The 19,634-nt window shown below is 42.2% G+C and overlaps 1 long non-coding RNA gene across 1 annotated transcript in view; it reads right to left on the bottom strand.

Annotated features, from left to right (window-relative positions):
- Nucleotides 1–203: 203 nt before the first annotated feature.
- The window catches only part of LOC146785725 (uncharacterized), a 33,914-nt gene continuing 14,483 nt past the window's right edge, over nucleotides 204–19,634 (bottom strand). Inside the window, exons 2-3 of the long non-coding RNA XR_014970835.1 lie at nucleotides 12,817–13,005; nucleotides 204–288 (exon numbers count right to left, since the gene is read on the bottom strand). This is a non-coding gene — a long non-coding RNA (uncharacterized LOC146785725). The remainder of the gene's footprint in view (nucleotides 289–12,816; nucleotides 13,006–19,634) is intronic.

Here is a 19,634-nt window from a genome sequence, read left to right as displayed (position 1 = left end):
TAACATTTGAAACTCTGATAAGAACTTACTCCCTTGTTAGTGCTGTTGGGCCCCGAACTGCCCATAAAGCTGGGGATAGGCCACCGCAAGGACGCATGCCATTAGAGGGGGTCATGGTGTGGCGCACGCACTTCCCACATTGAGAGGACTGCCTGAGTTGGAATTCAGTTGACTTTCTGGTCCAGCATTGTAGGTCTACCCACCTCTTGCGGCAATGGAAGCTGCACCACTTGTAGACCCCTAGGGTATGCACCTTCCTCGTGATGGCCTTCCAAATGGGGAATTGACCTGTTTGGATACAAGAAATGAAAGAAAAAAACAAAGGGCTTTTGACTTTTTGTTTGTCTGTATTGATGTAAAAATATTCTTACTGCACCTCTCATTAGCATGACTCCCAAGGGCCCTATTACATGTCTGGCGGTCCGAGGACTGCCAGACTCGTGGTGGCGTGGCTGCAGCGGATCCAGTACTGTCGCACCTGCAGTCGGACCCTCCAATTATGACTCGGGGAGTCGGACCACACTGGGACCGCCGGCTCCGCAAGAGAACTGTCGTTCCCTGGCGTAGGAGCAGCAGTCAGAGGCCACAATAAGAGTTTCCTCTCTGCCAGTGTTTTCATGGCGATTCCACTGCCGTGAAAACCCTGGCGGAGAGGAAGCATAAGGGGCCCTACAGGGCCTCCCTGTGCCTCAACCCCATGTGCATTCACACAGGGGGGGTATAACATGTGCCCCCTGTGTGCATGCACATAGGCTCCCCCACAGCATGGATCTGCGAGTCCTTGCCGTGCAGGAACCTTGTAGTGTGGTCCCATTGAGGTGCTTTTTTTAATGGCACCGCTGTCTTTAAAAGAGGCACCGCCATGCCTCCCACCTGCCAGGGTACTAAAAATCATATTCTGGCGGGCGGCGCAATCTTTGGCAAGCAGTGGCATGGCTGTTTGCACCGCAGCATTACCGCTCAACCAAAAAGTCGTAGTAGGCCCCTAAGTGAGCATAAAACATGTGCATTTTCACATGCTGACCAAAACAAATATCTTAATACACCTTTGTAGTGACCTGTTGACTACCCTCCTCCCATGTCAAGTCATAAAGTCACTAGGGGTGGGCGGAATTTGCGAAATTAACTTTCGCAAATTATCGCGAAAATGTTTAAAATTATCTCAAACAAGCGGAAATATCGCGAAAATGCAGAAGTTTTTTTCCCGCATGTTCGCGAGATTTTCTGCATGGTTGCGGGTCGCCAACTTACCCATGCGGTTGCTTGCGGGCGCGGCCATCTTGTTTTGAGTTGTCTCGCGGTGCATGATCGCGAGAAGAAAGACGTGATCGCGCGACGCATGACGTCACTGCGGGCGCGAACTGTCGCGAGACAGCGCAAATGGCTAAAAACAATACAACATCTCATGGAGAACGCGACCGGATCAAGAGAACTTGTCGGCGAACGCAGGGATTCAGGTAAGGCGATCGCGCGCGAGAATGTATTATTTTACAGCGCGAGCAAGAAACAAATTATTGCCAAGCTGCGGAAACCGGCAATTTTGACATTTTCGCGCTCTCCGCGGAACGCGAAGATGTCAAATTATAGCAATTTCCGCGAACGGAACGAAATTTTCGCCCAGGCCTAAAAGTCACCAATCCAGGCCTGATACATCATCTAGGCCAGGGGGCTCCTGTATATTCTGTGATGTAGCCTACTTCTGGCTCAGTAAATTCTCGCCACTGTGAGTAACACGTCTCCTGACCAAGTATCTCCAGGCCAATATTATTCCTGGGGGCTTACAGGTCCGAAACGAGCCAGCTATCTTTGTGGATCAACCCAAATTTAAGGAAGGCTTTAGATTTGTAGCCAATAACTGTTTGCGCCACTGGATGGTGCTTGGCATAGAGACTGCAATTGAGCAAGTGGAGAAGTTATTAAACGAGACCAACAACCTTAAGCTTGAAATTAGCGGAGACTCAGCACTCACCAATGCCAAAGAAGCCCTAGAGAGATTGGAAAAGACCATCAAGGACTTTGATACCAACACTCAAGCTAAAAAATTGGACAAATTGGCCAAAGACATTAGGTTTTTCAACAAGAAGGCCAAATATCCGTATCTCCAGGAAGACTATTTTAAGCAGGACAACCAAGGGCATTTCTACAACAGAGGAAGAGGAGGATACAGAGGGAACAGACGGTACACCACCTTCTCTTGATTCCTCGGGGTCCAACAGCTCCGGAAGTGACGGTGAACAAGCAGGAACCAGTAGTGGGTATCAGTACCAAGACACCTGGTACCAACCACCACAGGTACCCCCTTCTTTTTTAGAGGAAGGATAATGGAGACTGCCCAGAGGCAGGAGCTAAAATTGGAACAGAACCACATGCCGAGGACAGAACCAGCAGAATTGGGATACAGGTCGACAGCAGGGACAGGTCCAGAAGCAGGTGAGATTCCCCCCGGAGAACCATGGAGAGATCCAGACCTGCCGACGAACATACAGATGGTGATAGAAGTGAGAAGTCCCATCATTAAGTGTTCTGAGCAAAGGCCTTTCCTTCGTGCCTACTACCTATCTCAACCGTTTCAACATCAAAACAGAACTGCATGGTTTCTTCCGCAAAATTAGGCTGAGACACTATTTCAAACATTCTCTACTGGTATCATCTACGTCACAGACAGGACTGCAAATACCATCTATGTTCATGCCTCCTGCGCACATGATGCCATTCAAAATACTTGAATTTGAAAGTGTGGTGCTCTGTGATGTACTGAAAGTGTGTTCTACCAAACAACATACCAAGCACAATGTGACCAAGGGAGAACGTGATGCACTTGAAACCCTGAAGCACAACTGGGCGATAGTGATTAAGCCAGCAGATAAAGGTGGGGCTATTGTTGACCAAAATACACCAGATTATAAGGCTGAAATTTACTCCCAACTTCAGGACGGCGTGAGCTACACTAGACTCACTACGGACCCCACCAAAGACGTCAGGAAATTGATTTTGACCATTATTGAGAAAGGTAATCAAGCAGGATTTGTTTCAGACCATGAGTTTGAATACCTCAACACCAAACAACCACGCCTCCGAACGATCTACACTTTACCCTTAGTGCATAAGAACTTACAACACCCCCCTGGAAGGCCCATCATCTCTGGTTGCGGCTCCCTCCTGGAACCTGTATGCAAGTACATCGACTACTTTCTCAAGCCACTTGCTGAACTAACTAAGGCATACCTGCGTGATACCATGCAAGTGATCAACCTGATTGACAACATGCCATTTGACCAAGAGACCCAATTACTTGTGACACTTGATATAGTGTCTCTTTACACAAGCATCCCACAACGACCAGCACTAGAATCAATGGCCAAAGCTCTAGACAGAAGACCACGACCAGCCTGTGTCCCAACGGAATTCATTGTAGAGCTACTAGAAGTAGCCATGATGAAGAACTTCTTCCTATTTCAAAACAAGTTTTTCCTCCAAACTAAGGGAGTGGCTATGAGGGCAGCCTTCGCCCCGGATCTGGTTATCCTCTTCATGGATGATTTTGAGGAACAATTAATTTTCCATCATACCAACCCCTACAAAGCAAATGTGATGCATTGGTGCCGCTACATAGATGACGTCCTACTGATCTGGACAGGAATCGAAACAGACCTCCAGGGTTTCTACGAATGGCTCAATACTAGATCCCTTGATATAAAATTTACCATCCATTGGAATAAGAATACCATCGATTTTCAAGATATCACCATGAAATTAGATAATGTTTATCTATACACTACACTCTACAGAAAATCAGCTGAACGTAATACACTGCTGAGATACTCCAGCCACCACACAAGAGGCATCTGTGACAACTTGCCATTTGGGTCATTTCTCCGGATCCGAAGAAATTGCTCTCTTAAAGATGACTTTTTTAGAGAATCAGAAGATCTGATCAACCGCCTCATTGACGAGGCTATCCCAAATGGTTAGTCAAACGGTCAAGGAATAGAGCATGGTACTACGACCGAGATGCGCTCCTTACTCCCAAACAACGTCCTACAGACATGCCAAGGATGATATGCGTGACCACATTCTGCACCAGGAGCAACGAAATCAAGAGGATCATTAATAGAGACTGGAAACTTATGTCGGACGATCTTGAGATCCCGGTTCCCCCAATGCATTCCTTCAAAAAACGCAAAGAGCGTCAGAGACCATGTAGTTCGGTCTCTATTGGACACCCCCCCGCAACCCACTGTCCAAACACTCTGGAACCTACCGGAAATAGCGGGACATTTCAAATGGACTAAATGTAAAGCATGAAAGCTGACCATTGAGATCAAGAAATGTTGTTACAAACAACACATCATATGTTCACTCTAGCTCCGACATAACAGATGTGATCTATGGCATCTTGCCCTTGTAATGGTTGTACATAGGCCAAACGAGAGAAAAAGTAAAAACAAGGATACTACAACAGTGTAGTAGCATCAGTTGACGCACAGTAGGTGCACCGCTTGTTGAACATTTCACCACAAAACTACATAAACCAGAATCAATGAGATGGCCAGTTTTGGAAAAAGTGTCTTTGGGGAGTAGGGGAGGTGACATTAGCTCTATTTTGAATGTACGAGAATGCAAATGGATGCAGAAGATGGACACTGTGAGTAATGGTCTTAATGAACTTAGTTGCACAAATGCACAACTTTCCATTCTCGCCACTGAATAATGCTCTCTTATCTGCATATGACACTGTGCCCTAACTGTTATCATGGTATGAAGGACCCCCTAAGATGCTATTTATTCTGCTCATTACATCTAGATCACGAGGCCATGAATCCACATGTGCGACAGCTACTAACTATGCATTATGTGACTATCATATTGTCTCAATGTAATGAGTTTATATAATTTCAAGGCACACCTTGCCACTCAGTATGACAAACTGAAACACCGCAGATAACCATACATGGGTATCACATGATATGTACATCTGGTTACTTCAACCCTGTTATACTCCTATAACGTGTTTATGTTTCACTATATGTTATATACTCAGCAACGTATACGCTTGTTTTCCTACCCGTAAGATTGTTTAATGTTACGCCACTAGAAATCCATGCATGAGTAATACATAATATGTATATCTGGTTATTCCAACCCTGTTGTTTCCTGCAATGTTTTTTATCTTACTGTGTGTAATTTTCAACAATATATGTTATCCCTAAGGGGCTTTCTTTGGTATGACCACATCGGAATGCTTTATGCTCCTAGAAATCTTCTATGTGTCTGTTACAATGTTTCAATGATTGTCTAACAATAGTACAGATAAACTTGTAGGCACAATGTGCTAATCGGTACCATCATGGTAATCAGGCTTTTCATCGTCTCCTATTAAACAATAACATGTTCCACTAATACACTTGGTCCTGTTCACCGTTTTCAGACCTCCACAACCGTGCCTATTAAAGGCAATAGATATGTCTTTTGTGATATCCCTTAAACGCCACCGTTAAGCTTTTGACAGCCATTGACAGGCCTTTGCGTCTCACGTTACAGTATGTGGAGACATCCAGCCGCTGCACCTCACGTGCACGTCTCCGTCCGTGTTTAAATACGGGATGATGAACCGCAAGCTCATTCTGCCAGCAGAATTGGAGCCAGATGGTTGTAAATACAAGGTACGTTGCATTCGCTGCATCTAGGGGCCGCACATGGTTTATTGACCATTTTGTAAGCACACGCTGCCCACTGCCTCTTATCTTACAAAAACTTTAGGGAGATATTTAAGCGCAACATGACCGCTAATGCGTGTTTTCACCAACAATGGGTGCTGGGGCGAGAGCGGAACTATTTAGTCGGGTTCCCTTGTTACTCTTGGAGCCCCCGCTCTTCCCACGACACTCAGGTGGCAATTTTAGCCATGATTAGGCATTCCACACAGGACCACAATTTTCAGTCTTGTGTTTGACCTTTATGATTTTCAAAGTAGGTTATTCTCCTGCCCTTTGCGTCTTAAGCATACCTGACGCATACCCTTTCTGTCATTCATTGTTTTAGATAGATTTGTCTGGAAACTGCAAAGGATCGTTTGACCCTCAGTTCACCTCCAAGTATGTGCACGGTTGGCCGTACCTTCACCCCTTTTTTCAGTAAGTGCTCAGTCAGCAGGGGACCAGAGATCTAGAATTTTATGTACTGATTAGTTCTTGAGTTCACATGCTGAATCTGTGTTTTCTCTGTACTTAGGAGCTCTGCTGAGCCCAACCCTACATGACCGCCCAGCCTAAAGTTATGCGCTGGTTGCAAAATTAGGTAATCCCTACCTTTATTCATGAGCATTCACTACCCTTTTTTGAAACTATACCCTCCTAACACGGAGTATCATATTGCCTCTAGGTGCTCCTTATCCGTACAGTCCTGATGAAGACCCCACCCTGAGGCTGGAATCACCTTGTTCATTTCTTAGGGGTCGAAACGTTGACTACAACTAACTCACAAGCCTTGACAACTGTAATTCATTAACAGTGTTCATGTAATGCTAAGTGATACATTTGGAACAATTGACCTATGTTAGGCCGGATCAGTCTCACTTTGTGAATTTGATGGATATATGTCACACTACCTTTTCCTTGTCCACCACCCTCATGGTTTCACTTTGACCACAAACACTCTATCTTCTTCTTTCCCCACACTTGAGCACCTGTTCAAAAATATCAGAATTATTTCTCGATGAAAGAGCAACTATGTTGCCACAATTGAATTGCGTATTCAAAATAAATTGCATGTTTTGCAGTCTAACTTAAATCGGTATTGTGAATGCTGCTTAATTTTTGTTTTTAAAAATTGTTGCTACTGTGACCACTCTTCTATTGTACTGCACTGTGAGAAAGGGGCCTGCAGTCTGAACATGACACACTTTGAAATGGGAGTAAGATGAAACAAAGGGGTCTATTACGAAGGTGGGCGGAATCGCCCCGGAAACGGGGCCGGCCGTTATGTTTGCAGTGGTCCCGCATGTGCAATTAGGATGCCCCCGCCACACTGGCGGGTGCATTCTGCATTTTTTTTTGTCGACCGGGCAGAAAAGCGGCGGACGGTCTTCCCACCCGCCGCGGTACCCCCACTATCATAATATGGCAGGGGGGTAATGGGAGGCGGGCGGGGGATGATGTCGGGCGGATCGGCACCGCCATGCGGGCGGTGGCGATCCGCCCGACATCATAATAGACCCCAAAGTGTCAACTCAATAAGTTAAGTAACTTTCCCTTTCAACTGTCGCCCATTTAAAAGCATTTAGGGGCAAATTTTTAAGCACAACTCAAAATTTGAACTGGGAAGGATATATGTTAATGACAGATATACATCAGTGCTTCAGTTGTTTCCCTGTGACTCAGCCCAAGCCTAGCCCATGATTCTAACTGGGCACTGCTCATTGCCAAGCCCTGTTATGTGCAGCCTGATAATTATGATGTCACATTGTCACATTCTTCCCCTAACTTTTACATGCAAAACTGACCTTGTGCCAAACTAATAAATGACTTCAAGGCTGTGTGCTACTCTGAAGGGGTCTGGAAGCTACTGGTATCTCCCATACAACTGTTTGGAGACCCCTGGTATAGTGATGTATGGGACCATGCACATAGCTAACATCATCTACATTTTTTTGTAATGAGAACAATTTTATGTACAGTTGTGGAGAGTATATAATGTGTTATCTAATTTCCGGTTCACTGACAAAATATTGACTTCCAAAATATCTCCATACAAAAATATTGAGTCAAAAACACCGATGTCAAAAATATCAACTTCCTATACTTAAAATAAAATATACAAATATTGTGGTCACTAATATAGTTGTATAAAATATCGATTTTTAAATATATGTACATTTAAATAGTAAACATTAATTAACTTAAACAATCATACTCATATAATGAAAATAAAATATATGTAATTTTTTTTGAAAAATTTAACAAATATATTCCAATATTAAAACAAACATCTATATTAATATATATATTTTTATTTACAAATGTCTAATTTAATAATAGTATTACATAAAAATGTTAATTCATATTTTGATACACTTTTTTTTTATTTAATACTATTAAAATAATATATATATACATATATCCAACAACATAAATTATTTAAAAAATAATTTGAATTGAAAATGAAAAACTCAAACAAAATACTAATTTAGAATTTACAAAAAATAAATAAAATATTAAATACATTAATAATTATAAAGATTATAAATTTAACTAACAATATAAAGAAAACGACAACATTTTTAAATTAATACATATACTATTCCCACTACAGCTTATAAATAGTAACAAAGGGCCCATTATGAGTTTTCCGCGGAGTTGGTGTGGTGGTGCAAACTGCGATGCCACTGCTCCACTGAAGGTCGCCGCCACTCAGCCTGACAGATTACAACTTTCCAGAAGTCTGGCAGGTGAGAGGCATGGTGGTCCTATGGCGGTGCCTCTTTTAAAGGCTGCGGTGCCTTTGAAAAAGGCACCTCAATGGGACCACACTACAAGGTGACTAAAAAAGTCCATGCCGTACAGGAACCTATGTGAATGCATACAGGGGGACACATGTCATGCCCCTCCCTGTGTGCATCCACATGCAGTTGAGGCACAGGGGGGCCTTGTAGGGTCCCCTTCGTTTCCTCTCCTCCAAGGTTTACAAGGAGGAAGAACCTCCATGTAAACCCTGGAGCTCAGGAAACCTGCAATATGCTTGCGGGAGCACGGCTGTCACTCCAAGCTATTGTGGTCTCTGACCGCCGCTCTAATGACAGGGAACGGTGGTTCCCTGGTGAATCCAATGGTCCCAGGGTGGTCCGACCGACCAACTCCAAATGGGGCAGTCAGACCGCTGGTGCAGCGGTGGCTGGATCTACTACCTCTGCCCCACCATGAGTCTGGTGGTCTCTGGACCGCCAGATTCGTAATCAGTCCCAAATTGTCAAACTCAGGTGACGTAAAATTTACAAGTCCCACTACGGTCAATGCAACAATAGGAAAAGTATTGGATTGCGGAGAGTAAAATTTACTATTCCCACTGCACTCAATGCAACAGTAAGGTAAAGTGTTGGATTATGGAGGGGTAAAATGTACAATTCCGACTACACTCAATATAACAGTAGGGAAAGTGTTGGATGTTGGTGAGGTAAAATGTACTATTCCCACTCTACTCAGTACTACAGTAGGGAAAGTGTTGGATTGCGGAGGGGTAAAGTTTATTATTCCGACACCAATGAGTGCAAGAGTAGGGAAAGTGTTGGATTGCGGATGGGTAAAATTGGCTACTGCCACTGTGCTCTATGCGGCATTAGTAACAGATTATTTCACCTCAAGTAAAGTAAATAATAACAAAACTATAGTAAATAACAAAAAATCAAAATATTTAAATACAAAAAATCTCTGTTTTTTCAAATTAACAAATTACAAATGTATTACAATGTCTAATACAGATTAAAAATGAATACAGATTTTATCAAAATACCAAAATCTATTGTAAAAATATTAACAACCAATAAATACAATAACATTTACAATTAAAAAGCATAACACAACTTGCACATACAATAATAATTTACTATTTAAAAAAATGTATTTTTTTTAATGTTGTTATTCCTTACATAACTTTCTACCCTACACCTCTACAAGCTACACACCACACATCTAAAATTCTATTTTCATTTATAATATTTACAAATTTTACATAATCTATTAAAATATGAATACTATTTAACTACTAATAAAACAACTACATGTTAATTACCTTTCCACCCTTGATCCGTAAAAAACTAACAACCCACATCTAATATAGAAATTTAAAAAAACATGAATTGAAGAATTTACATAATTAATAATCAATTAAACAATTAATATTACCAATGAACTAAGAATATATTAATTATACCCTTTACACCTACAAATACAATTCACACATAGAACCTAAACAGTATTTAATTACACATTTACATAATTAATTATCTACAATTATTTAAAATTTAAAAAAACTATTAATTATTATTATAATTCCCTGCACATCCTTTACTCATAGAAAAGCCACAAAACACCCCGTAGAAATATATATTAGCAAATTTACATAATTATTTATCAATTAAATAATTATTTATAATAATAAATAATTTTTGAAATAATTATAATTTACTTTCTTCCCACCCTGTACCCATACAAAACCCACAACCCGTACATTAAATTCAACTTAAAGAAAGTATTTATACAATTAAATAAATAATAATCAAGTAAATAAATATAAATAAGTATAAATTAATTATTTATAAATTATAATTTATTTACTACACACCATAAACCCCTACAAAACACCTCAAACTTAAAAAAGACTATTTACATAAATAATTATCATTTAAATAGTTAATAAAAAGTAAAAATGTATTATAAATTAATTATAATTAATTTACTTCCCACCCTATGCCCCTCCAAATCCCCCAACCTGCACCTAAAATTGTAAAACTAAATTTTTTAATTATACAATTAACATAAATAATTAACAATCAAATAATTGATATTAATTGCAAAAATTAATCAACAACCCGCACCTAAAACTAAAAAACAATATTAATTATACAATTAACATAAATAATTATCAATTAAATAATTGCAAATTATCTATGCTTACATAATACTTTGATTTTTGTCATTGTAATGTTCTGATGGACGAAAACAAATGCTTTGATAGAGTTGAGGTGTAAAACACCAGTCTATGAGTTTTTGAGTAGTGAATTTATTGAATTAAATGTAAATAAATTAAACATGGTGAAAACGAATAGGCAAACCAAAAAGTAAAGAAGTAAGTCATGGTGAATAAAATCATAGTTGGAGAGCCAAAATTGTTTGAAGTTCAATTTCCAAAATTCTATTGGCATCAGAAATGCAAATGTGTCCAGAAATAGTCCACATAGTAAATAGTAAGCACACACTGGGGGAAATTAGGGTTGGGCTTTCTTGCTGGTGGTGGCGGAGGTCTTGCCATCCTCACCTCCTGGTAACCTGGGTGGACATCCCCTCCTGTGGGTGAGTGGGGCATCCACAGTTGCAGGGCCTAGGGTGGCTGCAGGTGGTTGTTGCGGTTGCAGGGCCTCACTTTCTGTGGCAGATGTAGATGGGGCAGATGTTGGAGGATCACAGAAAGGGTAGATGGTGCTGGGAAAGCTGTGCACATATAGGTGTAAATGTCCTGCGGGACCACAGTGACAGAGCCCATATTGGAGTTGTGAGCCTGCATGCCATAATTGAGTTCCCTTTGCAAATGCTTAATCTCCCAGAGTTTGGGGGCATATCAACAACAACCGGCGATAATTATCGCTCAGCGCTCTTAGCGTGAGGATAATTATCGCCGGCTAGCGTGAATTTTTATCGCTGAGATAGCGTGCTATTAGCACCGCTTATCTCAATAGCGATAAAAATCTACACGCTAACAGGCTAACGTGAGATTATCGCTGGAAACCCAGTGATAATCACACGTTACCTTGTTGATAGGGACAGGCAAACTTAGCCATGATATCCTCCTTCCATAGGATATCATGGCTAAGTCTGAAAATTAGACGTAAAAAAGCAGCGTTAACCGCGGTTAGCGCTGCTTTTTTTGTCTCTAACAGGAATAGCGACATTCTTGATAATAGGAGAAATGTCGCTTAGCGACATTTCTCCTATTATTTTACTCTGGAACGCCCCCTTTGCATCTCATTAGAGATGCAAGGGGAAGCGTAGAGTAAAAGGGTGCTAACATGCAAATTTGCGTGTTAGCACCCTGTTGTTGATAGGGCGCTAGTTTTATCTCTGCTTTTTTGGCTTTTAAAGCCAATAAAGCAGAGATAAAGCCCTTGTTGATATGCCCCATAGTGAGTAACTGGCCCATCATATCTTGGTACTGATGTTAGGTTCCCATGGCTTGGTTGATGTCGGCCTGGGTGTGAGTGACCCCAGTGACTACTCAATGCTGGCCCACAGAATCCCTCCCACGACCCCTACCCCCACTACCCTGTGGCCATGGCCAAGTGTGCCCCATCCCACTGGGTCCTGGCTGAGGTGGAGCTGGTGGTGCTGTGGTCTCTGAATGTGCTATCCCAAACAGTGGAAAACGTCACCAAGGTGCACTCTGAAATGGATTTCAATAATTGTAATCGATACTTCTTAAAATTTCCTGTATATATTGTTATTCAAATCTTTCTTCAGATTTATTTGTTGAAAACAGTGATTGTGTTCATCATGTTTCTCAAACAAATGCCCAATGCTTGAGAATTAGCTTGCAAGGACCCGAGGAGGCTCGCAGTGAAAAAACTTGGGTTGAACGAGTGCCTAAATCGGGAAACGGGACTCCACGAGCCACCGCATACCACGTCCATCTCTCACACTCTAAACTTGAGGCACTTTCCGTACATGATGACTTTAAACAAACTCTCCAATAAATTATGTCAAAAAAGTCCCCTGAAGAATGGCTAGGCCCGAAATGCATTGGGCGTTTGTTTGAGAAACATGATGAACACAATCACTGTTTTGAACAAATAAATCTGAAGAAAGATTTGAATAAAGCTGTATACAGGAAAATTCAAGAAGTATTGATTACAATTATTGAAATCCATTTCAGAGTGCACCTTGGTGACGTTTTCCACTGTTTGGGATAGCGCATTCAGAGTATATTGTATACCCTCGCACTCAGGAGGGTCAACCAAGCTGCACCTACCCACTTTTCTCCACTTGGTCTACATCATTCACTCAGGAGTGCGATTGTTCTCAACATAGACTGGTGCTGTGTTCTCAACATTACCCAGGACTGAGAGCACACAGGAAGCAGAGGCTTCGGGTAGCGTAGGTGTTTCAACTGGGTTGGGAGGTGCACAGGCTGACCAGATGAACCAGGATCCTCATTGTCATCTGGATTACCGAGAGTGTTGTCATCACTGAAGGCTTGGTCCTGGTCCTGGTCTGGAGTGGAGGTCTCTTCTGTGGCAGATTCCTGCAATTGGACATATTGAGAAATGGAGACCATTTTTATTAGTAACAGTATATATTATACATCCTCATTCATTGGTATTGAACATATTACCCTTACTTTATGCAATTTCAAACAGTACAACTTCAAAATAAGCAGGGTGTGGGATGTCATGAAATGTTTATGAATTCATAATGAAATCTCCCAACCATTCAACCCAACACGGTGGCGAGGTGAAACGAGCAGTTGACAATTCCAAGGCCTAGCTGACTTCAAAACAGACTTTGCAGAACGTGGATGAATGTTTGGCATTAATCATCATGTGAACAGTGTAGAGTCAGTCAAGTTAATAATGCTTTATTCTCAATATTTCTTTGCAATAAAAGGAAATGCAAACATTAAATACAGCTAAAAATGTGTTTATTAACTAAACTATTATTGGTAAACCATATAAAATAAAGTTATAAAAATATTGCTGACCAGTGGCTACAAATTACATAAATTGTTATTGTACCTCTTTATTGAATTAATAAAGCATTCAAAGTTAAAACAATGCCCACTAAACCTGATACCACACCCTTTAACCAATAGTAGCAAACATATAAAACGGTGGCTTTCCCTTGCTAGCCAAGAAAGTACTTTCCTGCGTTTGACAATAGACCATAAGTACTTTGCCGAAACCAAGCAGATTAGAGGACTATCAAGCCGTTGGAAATGGCTGGGTAAGTGCTTGTTTATACTGTCTAAAGTTCATTGAGTGCAGATATAGAATCAATATTAATTTTCTCTGTTGGAAATAAAAGAAACAAAAAAGAGTAAATAATGGGATGTTGTTCTAAGACCCCATCACATGGAGAGCTGGCCAAATTTTTAAATGTGAGAGTATGACCTGGGAAGCCCACCATGAGTGCGAAAGATTTAGGTGAAATCTAACCAAAATAAAAAGGTGCTGCAGATTATGAACAAAGGTTAAGTAGGATTGAACATCACATCTTACTGTGGATGACCTGTAGTAAAGTGCCACACTAAATATATATTTGTTAACCTCCTGTTGAATAGCATCTGCAGTTTCTAAGAAGACATGCTTCAATTTAGTGTTAGGGAAGGTAGCACAAATTAACGGTGAGTCAAACAGCTTGCACAGACCAATACTTGCCAATGTGAATCTCACATATCTCAGCCATGGTATCGCTTTGGCATGATCCAGTTTAAAGCAATCCCTTAATACTGCTTGATTTAAGGTAAACTTCTCACTTTTCCAAATAGAATGCCACTGTAACGGGGGGGGGGGGGCAATTTAACAGCATCACAAATATAAGAGAAACCCAACTCATTATGACATATAGAATTGGGACAACATCAAGGCAAGGAAAGTAGCCTATTAGCAAAGGCATATTGTATGCATTGTAAAGAATCTATATTTACTATGCCCCACGCTGCCACCCCATCAGTGGCTGTCACCTTAGCTTCTGAGGAATAAATATGTAAAATTCCAGGAATGGGTTTATTGTGCACCTTCTTTGAAAATTTTAAGATGACTGCTAAATCTCTTTCCAAATGCATGGTTCTATTGCTCACCATATGCTTGCAATCAAATAAGCCTCAGAGATATAGAAAAGAATCTACCACCTCCACTCTACGCTGGACACTTCTTTAGCGATGTACCTGTTATTAATACAAAGGATTTTGACTGGTTGACATACAGGTCCAAGGAAAGAATGAACCTAGCAAATTCCTCTGTGAGGCTGTGCAGTGCTCTAGGGGTACGTGCCATGAGCATTGCATTGTCTGCATAGAGGAGAATCGGGAGATGACCCCCTTTGATATACGGTACATCCTTAGGGCATCTTACTAGGGCATTCTCCACCGTATTGGTATACAGGAAAAAGAAGAATGGAGCGAGCACACATCCTTGTCTCACTCCACGCTTGATGCCAAATGGCTTAGTGCATTCTCTGGCTCTGTCGAACCTGACACTAGCTGTGGCCCCCTACATAGAGCTGCCTATAAAATTGATGATTGCAGTATGCATTCCCATGGGATCCTGATATCCCATAACTTAAGATGAGCCACGCAATCGAATGTGGCTGATAAGTTCATGATTGCCATGTACAAGTGACCCTTTTGTGCTATTGTGTATTTATCAACAATCATATTTAGGTTTTAGCTTTGATCAATGTCCCTTTGCCTTTTTCTGAAACCATATTGAACCTTGGAAAGGCATCGATTCATTTCTCCGCTAACCAATCCTCCAATCTATTTAGGAGTAGTCAACCCATTAGCTTGGCTGTACTATCAATCAATGAAATCGGCCTATACTTTTTAGGGTCTCCCCTGTCCCCTTTTTTGTAGATGGGTATAATGGTGGAGGGTTTCCATGATTTGGGGGATCCACTTTAGCAACAGCTTCAAACGCATTTGTCAATAGAGGGATCCATCTGAAGGACTCAAAAAGATGTCAGCGGGAACCCCGTCCAGGCCAGGGGCTTTTAAAGAACTGGTTTGTGACAGAAATCTCATCCAGCTCAAACTTTAAGGGGATGAGATTTGCCTTCTCATTTAGAGAACTGTTAGGGATATTGATCTCTAGAGAACTCTGAAAGATATCTTAAAAGTGTGTTACCCAGCCCAATTCCTCAATATCGGAGTCAACAGAAGATCCTGCATCTTCCTGGAGAAAGGGTGCATTTACCACTTTCCAGAAGCCTTTACAATCTTTTCCCTCTGTGGCTCTCGTCAATTCCAACCAGGCTTCTTCCCTTTGTGATTTTAATTTGTTCTCTCTGACCACCTTGTAGTTAGCTCTTAGGCTCTGAATCAGATGGGCATCTCTTGGGATCGTATGTAGGGCTTTACGAAGATTCTACAAAGCTTTGGTACACAAAGGTGCCGATTCCGATCCTGTAAAACCCGGGTACGAACTGTTGTACGGAGCGTTTTCACCGTCCGACTCGTACCCGGGAAAACCACCTTACAAACCCGCAAGTACGATTCGTACAGAAATACCATTTCCGTACGAATCGTAAAAAACACCGACCGGCTAAAATATACCCACAATTCCGATCTGGGACACCGCGTACATGACGTCCGGACGGAGTCAGGCAGCGTTTTACGAACCAGCAAGTACGATTCGTGCCTATGTCACTCCGCACGGATAATATTTTACGGCAGCCAAAAACTGCCAGGAAATTGAGGAGGACGCGAGGAAGGAGCACCTGTACGCGACAGACAGCCATGGACCCCATCCTACGTGTCATCCCGGCCCTCATAGCCTACGACCTGGTGCACAGGAACCGACACAGACGCCGCAGAAGCTCAAAACAACACCCAGGGGCAAAGGTGGGGGGCAGGGGCAGGAAACATTACCCCCACCCAAGGCAAAATGTATACATGCCCTGTACATACCGTACCTCCAGGGTCTGATCACTTCAGGGGGGGGGGGCGAGTCCACCAAGGCCTGCGCCCCGCCACAGCGAAAGTGGACGTGGACGCGTCCCGTCACCACAACAATTGTGGTACGCACTGTACCCACGCCTTAAGAGCGTGGGTACGGGTCGTATCATGCCTACCCCTACATCACCCCAACATTGGGGGTACGGCCCGTACCCAGGCCTTAAGAGCGTGGGTACGGGTTGTACCACCCTGGGTACGGGCCGTACCCCCAATGTTGGGGTGCCGTAGGGGTACGGCCCGTACCCACGCCTTACGAGCGTGGGTACGGGTCGTACCACGCCTACCCCTACGTCACCCAAACAATGGTGGTACGGCCCGTACCCACGTTCTGAAGGCCTGGGTACGGGCCGTACCACCATTGTTGGGGTGACGTAGGGGTACGCGTGGTGTGACCCGTACCCACGTTCTGTAGGCCTGGGTACGGGCCGTACCACCATTGTTGGGGTGACATAGGGGTAGGCATGGTACGACCCGTACCCACGCTCTTAAGGCCTGGGAACGGGCCGTACCCCCAATGTTGGGGTGCCATAGGGGTACGGGCCGTACCCAGGCCTTAAGAGCGTGGGTACGGGTCGTACCACGCCTACCCCTACGTCACCCCAACAATGGTGGTACGGCCCATACCCACGTTCTGAAGGCCTGGGCACGGGCCGTACCCCCAACGTTGGGGTGACGTAGGGGTACGCGTGGTGCGACCCGTACCCACGTTCTGTAGGCCTGGGTACGGGCCGTACCCCTACGGCACACCAACATTGGGGGTACGGCCCGTACCCAGGCCTTCAGAGCGTGTGGGCGGGGTGTGGGTGTTGTGCTACGATCCTTCAGAACGTGGGTACGGGCCGTACTTTGGACAATGGGGGATAGGGACCCCGTGGCTAAATATGCCTTGGGATGGGGGTCGTGCACCTCCCTCTCATAAATAAATGAATTGGTCCCTAGGGGATAGGGTCTGCAGGGCTAACTAGCATTAACCTATTTTTTGTACAAGAGAAATGCATGTCACCTGGAACATACTCAGATGTTGCTGGAGGTGGCAGACTTGATCCTGACTCAGAATGCTTTCATGCATGGGGAGAAATGTTTTTTACAACAACAGGGGACTGCGATGGTCTATAGGTTTGCTCCATTGTACGCAAATTTATTCATGGGTCTTTATGAGATAGAGAATGCCTGGGGCCCAGGAGCACGTGACTGGATGGAGAATATCTTGTTTTACGTCAGATATATTGACGATGTTCTTTTAATATGGAAAGGCAGTAGTGTAGAAGTAGAAAAGTACTTTCTATATCTAAATAACAATACCTTTAATGTCAAACTTACTATGAACAGTTTGAAACAAGAGATCATATACCTGGATTTGAGATTATATTTATCAGGAGGTAATATCCAAAGTGATATATTTAAGAAAGTAACCTCATGCAACAGTGTATTACATGCGGACAGCTGTCCCCCGAGTTCTACCATCGCGGCCATTCCTTAAGGCAAGATGGTACGAGCATGTCGTAACTGTAGCCAGGAAACCAACTTTGATAGAACATTAAAGAATATTAAAAAAGACTTTAAGAAGAGAGGATATAACACCAGTTGTCTGAAGAAAGCTGAAGAAAAGGCCATAAGTTTAAACAGAAAATATTCCCTTGGGGATAGGGTCACCAAGGTGGATAATAAATATCAAGACCAGGTTTTATTCATCACGGACGGAATACAACATGTATAGCAGACATATTTACAATATATTGCGAAAAAATTGGCACCTTTTGCAATCCAACTCTCTGCCATTGAATCTTGTTTCGAATACACCACAAGTCATTTACCGTAAGGGCAAAACATTGAGAAATATGCTTTGCCCAAGCCATGTCAAAGAACCTAAAGTGACATCTCAATCTTGGTTGCCGGAGAAACCGCATGGCTTCTATATATGTGGCAACTGTTGTGTTTGTAGATTTGGTTTGTATAAATGCGTCAACTTTCAATATAACAATTCAAAAAAATATTGGATAGGTTCCTTTATAAACTGTAACACGACACATGTAGTGTATGTACTAAGGTGTGCGTGTGATCAAATCTATGTAGGTAGCAGCATTAGGTCCTTAAAAAACAAAATCTGCATACAAGAACATATCAGGGGCATGAAGAAAAATGAATATTCCCCGGTAGCACAACACATACACGACATACATCCTGACAGACCACAGATCACATTTAATGCCCTAGATCAGATCAAGAGCAATGTCAGAGGTGGTGATAGGACTACATTATTAAGACAGACAGAGGCATTATGGACCTGCCGATTGAGAGCTGTTATATCGGGTCTTAATTGTAATAATGAATTTCATCACTTTCTATGATGGCAGTTGAAAAAGTATAGCTGTCGGGAAATTATGACTCAGGTGGTGAACCTTTTGATTACTCTCTATGATGGCAGTTGAGTAAGCATTGTTTTTCAGATATTATGACTGAAGTGTTGGATTGTTTTCTCTTTCCTCTTTTCTTATTTTAGATCTATGTGATCTGTTTTGAATATAATGAATTTTTGACTGCGGCGTACGATGAATATGCAGAAAATGTAGAGTGTTTTACACATGATCTACGTAAATTTCGCAGAGTTGTGTAGACAGCAAGTATGAGACAAACATGATGTTGATGCCTATATTCACACATAGCATTGGGACATAGATATATGAAGTTATTAGGATACACTTGCTATCTAAGTAGGGTGACGTAGGGTGATGTTGTCGGATACTGTGACATGCTCTACGATAGCAATGGTGGTGGCAGCATTAGAAAAATGTACTGTTGGAATGGATTTCAACATAGTAACGTAAAACGTACAACAGACAAGACATGGCAGCCAATATTACTAACTTTCACTAATGATATGAATTTTTGGAGATTAATATCGAAGCACATAATTATCGAGGGTTATTTTCACAAAAAATGGACATTATGAATAATATTTTACGTAACTAGTGTGCGATCATACTCAATGTGGTTATGATTAACGTATGTTAGATAATTAATCCGTTTACTCTGCATGCCTTGGTAAATAATTCCTGGGCAGATTTAACAGCTAACAGTACAACAATATTGTCTACAACATGGCGCCCATTTTTCCAAACAAATATTGACGATGCGGCCGAGTAACATACTATACTCCTAAAATTTATGCGATTAATTGTTTACACTGAACTACTTGCTAA

Source organism: Triturus cristatus, chromosome 11 (assembly GCF_964204655.1).
Source record: "Triturus cristatus chromosome 11, aTriCri1.1, whole genome shotgun sequence".
Lineage (NCBI taxonomy): Eukaryota > Metazoa > Chordata > Amphibia > Caudata > Salamandridae > Triturus > Triturus cristatus.
This window is presented reverse-complemented; position numbering and strand designations above follow the sequence as displayed.